Raw genomic sequence first — 6,957 nt, forward strand, 5'->3', positions numbered from 1 at the left:
GGCACCATTTAAAAGGGAAATAAACAGGCTTTCCAACGGTATAAGATTTATTGCCAAGAAGCATTGTTACATCAAAGAAATAATCTACCAAACACAAATGTCCTTACTTTTTGTGCTATGTTTATAAAGTACCACACTAAAAACACTAAAAACATTCATAGATCTAAAAGTGTAGGTTCACATCAGAAAGTATTAAAGCATGTATCAAATACATGACTCACACACTCTTATCTAACAAAGCTGACATGTTAACACTTGTTATCCTAGTTACTTTAAGCTTATTACTCAATATACGACTTAGCTTAAAAATGAACAAAAGAAAATGTCACAACAAGAAGCCAGACCTCCTGCACACTCATTCACAAATCACACAACATCAACAGGTGACTGAACAACCAATAAATTAAAAACTGGATCAATTCTAAATAAATGAGTGAGTCCAGACAGCTCGCTGTGACTTAAACAAACTACCAACAGCACATTATATGATCTCTGCTGCATTCTTGTTTAAGGAGATAAATTCACAAAACAGTCGGAGACATTTAATCATCAGAGATGAAATTAGCAACCAAAGAGACAGAGAGAAAGAAGCTGTATCTGACTCATGTTATCTGATGTCGTCTTCTCTCTATCCAAGTATCCATGTCATAACGTCCATGTGTGGCTGTTGGTCATCTTGTTAGTTAGTTAACAGAACTTTGTTGCTGCTGGTTAACCAGTCTGTTATCATTAGCAACAATGACAAACAAGCTATCTCTCCAGGTTGTTTCATTTAAATTATGTTGTTAACTATATACTATTGTTGTTGAGAGGAGTTCACTTCAGAGCAGTGGTATGTCAGGCCACAGCACACCACGTAGTCCCGCTGAGGGTCCAGCCCTAACAGCTGAGGCAGTGAGGCCCGAGGCTGCACCAGCAGAAAGGAGCTCTCCAGCCGCTCCCCGGCACCGTCCTGTCGCTGCTGCGCTGTGCTGCCCAGTCAAAATCCATTCTCCTGTTAGCTCAACAACAGTCCGTCCGCTACAACAATCTAACTGTTGTGTTGGCTAATGGAAGCAGCTATCTACTGCTCAACAAAGGAAGTGAAACATTACCTCTAAATCTGAAAAAAAGAATTTTGGACTATCGCTTTATCACATGCAGTTGTAGAGATTTGAAGATGAAATTTGGAAACTGTCATTGGACCAATGTGATGTCAATATTGTATTCTGGTTGTTGACTGGTTAGGGAGGACATCCTCCCTTGGAGTGTCATTTTATAAATTTTGGCCATTACATTAATACAGTACATTAGATTGACATAAGAGATCCCGCCCTTAGGAAGACAGCAGGAGCCCATCCTCCTCTGCCCCCCACCACCACTTACACACACTGCCCTTTCTCCTCTTGCCTGCCCTGCAGGTGGCGCTGTTGAAGCATTTTGATCAGAATTTCAATAATGGATTTTTTTCCAGAGAAGACAGATAAATTATTTTATAAATGATTTGGTAATGGGGTATTTCAACCAATTACTCTTTTATATATTTTGATCATCTCCCCCTTGCCTCTCAAAAATAGAGGAGCAACCTCCTCTACCTCTATCGACTGCTGGCATGTTGGCACTTGACTACTAGTGACAACAGCAGCAGTTGTGTTTACCCTGTTGGTTGGCTGGTTTTTACCAAGTTTTTACTGTCACTACTACTTCTCTTCTCTGCTCTCATTCTCATTTCTCTATTTTGTGCCTCCTCATCTCCTCTCTACTCTGTCCTGTGACCCGGAAATCGATCTCAGCGCCATGTTTAAGGATGTCTCAATTTGTAAAATGCATCAAGAGGAGAGAGGAGGCTTGAGCGAGGATGCACAGCTGTATCCTTTGCGGAAGTCTTTTTGGCACCGGTGACATATAAAAGAGGTGTGACACACAGCTTGAATGCACAAACCATGGCGGAAGCAGGACTTTACAAAGTGTTCCTTTTGTATTCATAAGTTGTATTAGTTATTAGAGCACAGGACTTTACAAAGTGTTCCTTTTGTATTCATAAGTTGTATTAGTTATTAGAGCAGAAATAGATTTCATAGAAACAATATACGCAGCCACCACTGGAATCCAATTCTACATTAGTTTGAGATGATGAAATGCGCGATCAAACCTTCTGCCTTAAATTGATTGTGCAGCCCCTCATAAGGCGCTGTTCTAACCACATTACTTAATGACATTTCACCCTGACATTATGTTTTTATTGTTGAATGTAGGCTACATCCAATTCAACTGCTATAGTCGTGACATTATGTCTACAAGTGCAAACAGCTGCCAATGTCAAATTATATCAACGAGAACATTCTCTTGCATTCAGCACTGATTTGCTGTATTTCATGTTGTCATATAATAGTCAATTATCCATTATGTAATCTGCAAATGTCATTCTAAAAGTATAGTCCTGTGATGACAGTTGCAATCAGGGCTGTAAGGTACATTTGAGATCTATTTTACTTTGTCACTTCTTGCAGGGACTGATGATGAAACGCTCACCCTTATCAGGTTGAGGGCAGAAAATAATCACCTGCTTACCAGCAAAAGCCACACAGCCAAAAGAGCCAGGGAGTGAGTTACTGAATTTCTATATAGTGCTTGATACTGTAATCTGTAACTGTTGTTGCTTTTAACATATGCCATTAATGTTCACTGCAACCTTGAGATCTTTCTACATGTCATGATGTTGACAGAGACATTTTTCTGGATTGTAAAGATATGATCTATAGTCAATCAATCAATCAATTTTTATTTATATAGCACCAAATCACAACAGGAAACACTGTACAGGGAAACAAGAGGGAAGCAGCATAACTTCATTGATTATCTCCAGACATGCCGAGAGGACTGGTCAGGATCTAATATTAAATAAAGCTGCAAGCAGCGATGATTGGGCCCTCGTTCCTTTGCGCATGCCGGGGTGCACTGCGGTGTCAAATGACGCCACAGTTGAACTGGTGTTATTGCAGAGCAACATGATACAGCAATACATTTACCAGAGGGCAGCTGACATGGATATATATTTTCATGAATATTGGACACTACATGTAGGAGATAACTATCACTTTCTGTGTCCACTATGTGGCGCTAGAGAACACCCACTAATTATACATCACTTTGCTGTATATCATGTGTAGACCACATCATGTAAATTTCATGTAAATCGGATGATGTTTGTCAAATGAGGCTGATTTCCTGTTGTCAGTAGGTGGCACTATGACTATGATTACATATTGACATGTAGATGTGTTCAGGCCTGGACTCATCAAATATGAGACATTTGGGGCAGATTGGACAGTGTAAAGTGGATTTACAACAACTTCCTGTTTAATCAATCAATCAATCAATTTTTATTTATATAGCGCCAAATCACGACAAAAGTCATCTCAGGGCAACAGCAGCTATAGCCTTGATGTATTGGTGCTGACAACTGGTATCTTAATATCTCCTGAAACTCATAAATTCAATAGTAATTGCTATTTACATGTGAGTTGACACCTGTTGTGGCTGTAGACCTAACTACTTGCTGAGTTAGCCAGTAACATCTCTTGTATCACTCAGGGAAATTCTTCAGAAGAAGGCCCTTGCAGGTGTTGTCAGCCCCACACAAGTGGCAAAAAAGTGGGACAACATAAAAGGTAAGTCTATGGTATGGTTTCATTTTTATTGGTAAATGTTCACTGATGTGTGATGTCTCCCCTTGGATTTATGTTTGTCGGTGATACACATTTTTATGTGTGCTCAGCATACTGTTGGATAACTTCAACCCTTGCTTGTGTTCCTGTAGGAGTGCCCCACAACTGGGTCAGGGACTGACAGGGGAGAGGCCATAGAAGCCATTTGTCTGTATTTTTCTGCCAGGCTGAGGCCATTGGTGGGAGGCCATCTATTGATCCTCCCATCGTCATGGACTCAGCAGAAACTGTGCCAAGTTTTAGGCACCCTAGATGTTTAGATTCTTATCCATTATGAAATACCATCAGGGAGGTGTCTGATCGGTCCCAAATTTATTCATGACATGACAATGACCCCAAGCATACAGCTAGAGTCATAAAGAACTATTTTCAGCAACAAGATGAATGATGAGTCCTGCAACAGATGGTATGGTATGGCCCCCACAGAGCCCTGATCTCAACATCATGGAGTCAATCTGGGATTACATGAAGAAGCATCTGAGATGGACTAAATAATAAATCCACAGAAGAACATTCTTTCTCCAGGATGGTTACAACAACCTACCTGCAAGTTACCATGAAAAACTGTGTTAAAGTGAACCGAGGAGAACTGCTGCTGTTTTAAAGGCAAAGCTGCTCACAGCAAATATCGATTTCATTTAGGTTTCTGCTGTTTACTCAACTTTGTAAGAAGTTAATTGATAAATTAAAACAATTTATAGCAATATTTTTGTAAGCATTCTCACTTTACTTTTAGTGCCTAAAACTTTTGCACAGTACTGTATACAGCATCCATCAAAAAGACAGGGCTGTTGGACAACTGCTGGAAGCTGTGTCCAATCTCCTCCAGCTCTGAAGCAGCAGGCAGTTCAATCACCTCATGCCAGAGGACAGCGATCTTCCCAACTCCCTTGTGGACCAGCCTGCAGACAGGGGCTCTGTTGAACTTGAAAGGCTTGGGACACCACACTGTATGATAAACCGTGTGCCAGCCAGTACATGGTTATCAGTATAGTAATGTGGTGTCCCCAGGCTTGTCTCCTCTCAGGTGGCAGGCACCGCATCAAGGCCTCCATGGAGTCACGGCTGAGGCAGTAATCATGCAGGATATCTTGTTCCCCATCAAAGTAAATCTGTAGCACAGGAACGGTGCTGTTAAGGCATTTATAAATGGGTGCTGGTGGATTTTCAGCCTACAGAAAGAATACAATTTGTTAAAGTGTACATGGGTTATACCCTTGAGCCAGCAAACTTTGCACAGTAAAATGTGTTGTCAAAATGTACAACACAATTTTCTATCCTTTATGACAAACATGCTGTATGTCTGAGACCCTAATAAATGTATGTGTCCATATGTGCATTACCTTCCCACCTGTGGTTGGTTATCTTTAATAAAAATCAAATAAGCTCCCTCTTTTACAACTACATTAAAAAGAAGCATTCATAAATACCTCATCCTGGAGCAGGGTGGCATGGTCCATTTACGCTTTCCAGTGCTGGGAACAGCGTCTTTCCTGCTGAAGCATATCATGCTGCACCTGATGCCACTGCCATATGGTGCATGCTGTAGCTGTCTTCATATATGTTGTATATGTATATGTGTGTGTGTGTGTATATGTATATATATATATATATATATATGTGTGTGTGTGTGTGTGTGTGTATGTATGTATGTATGTGTATATATATATATATATATACACACACATATACACACACACACACACACACATATATATATATGTGTGTGTGTATATATATGTATATACACATACATACACATGTGTGTGTGTGTTAAATCAAAAATAATGTTTGACATTCGTACATTCTTGTCACATTATGCCACATTGTGATTTGAATTAAAAGTACATATATAAGTGAGGAGAGGAGGTGGGGAAAGGAATTGAGGATATACAAACTGAGAAATGAGAATGGGGCAGTAATATGAAATGTCTGGACCTTTGTTATGGTTCCATTAAGGGAGTTTACAAATCCTTGTGTAGAGCACTTCTTGGCATGTCCAACCACAATGTTGTTTATTTGGCTCTAACCTACAAACCTGTCCTGAAGGAAACAAAACCTGAGTGATGCTTGGTTCCAGTTTGGTCAAAGGACTCTATCCAGTGCCTCCAGGATTGCTTTACTTGCACAGACTGGGATTTGTTTAAAGGTGTTTGCTCCATTTTTGGATGAACTTAGGAGACTGTTACTACATATATACTTTTTGAAAAATTTTAGTAGAGAAATTATCATATCATTTTTTCCCGGCAGTAACTATGGATGTCCAAATCTGTTAAAAACATAACTAACCAGAGAAACATCAGTTTTAACCAGGAGGATATCACTCGCCGCAGGGTGTTCCTAAACTTAGATATAAAGACAAAGTTGAAACCCTGCTGAGCACTGGCAAATAAGGCCCTACATGGGAGGGTGTAAAGACTATAATGGGCATGCAGTCTAACAGGTGTCCCATTTCCCTTGATGGCAAGTCTAACCCTGAACTTGCTAATGATCTGAACATCTTTTATAATCATTTTAATATTTATGATTTTAGTAAGGAACTTTTAGAAATGCTGGCCCAGAACAGGAAGAGATATATGTTGATAGGGACATGGTTTTTAAACTCTTCAGGGGAGTGAAAAAGAGGAAAAGTCCTGGCCCAGACAATATTGGCAGTCACCTTCTTAAGAACTGTGCAGATCCATTGGCTGACATATTTCCCTCCATCTTCATGAAGTCACTTCAACTTCATAGGGTCCCTTGCCTCTGGAAGGATTCTGTAATTGTACCTGTGCCCAAGACTAAAGCACCAAAATCCCCCAATTACTTGAGTGATGGCCTGTGGCACTTACTTTTGTGGTTATAAAAACCTTTGAGAAAATTATAAAAGATGAGATTTTGGGTGAAACTCAGGTAAAATTGGACCCACTCCAATTCGCTTACTGGGCAGGTAGGGGTGTTGAGGATGCCACAAGCAACCTACTTAACATGGTCCTGGGTCATCTGGATGGTGCAAAGAATTTTGTACAGCTGCTTTTTATCAACTTCTCAGCTTTTAACTGTATCCAACCTCACATTTTAGCAGTTTGATTTACCAGCATCCACAACATTGACCCTGGCTTAATATGTTGGCTTGTTGATTTTTTAACTGGTAGATCTCAGAAAGTGAGTCAACAGTGTCTTATCTAATGTCCCTTTATATTCTACTGGCTCCCCTCAGGGATGTGTCCTCTCAACACTTTTATTTGTTTTATACACTGAGTGTCATCAT

The 6,957-nt window shown here is 40.0% G+C and overlaps 1 long non-coding RNA gene across 2 annotated transcripts; it reads left to right on the forward strand.

Annotated features, from left to right (window-relative positions):
* The first annotated feature begins 1,410 nt into the window (after window positions 1-1,410).
* On the forward strand, window positions 1,411-4,017 carry LOC121904166. 2 transcript variants are annotated; one of them, XR_006098176.1, is made up of 4 exons: window positions 1,411-1,893; window positions 2,490-2,583; window positions 3,574-3,650; window positions 3,800-4,017. It is a non-coding gene; the product is annotated as an uncharacterized LOC121904166 (long non-coding RNA). The 2 variants fall into 2 exon arrangements; XR_006098175.1 differs by lacking the exon at window positions 1,411-1,893 and having other exon boundaries at window positions 1,995-2,583.
* The last annotated feature ends 2,940 nt before the right edge of the window (window positions 4,018-6,957 follow it).

This window comes from Thunnus maccoyii, chromosome 9, assembly GCF_910596095.1.
Source record: "Thunnus maccoyii chromosome 9, fThuMac1.1, whole genome shotgun sequence".
Lineage (NCBI taxonomy): Eukaryota > Metazoa > Chordata > Actinopteri > Scombriformes > Scombridae > Thunnus > Thunnus maccoyii.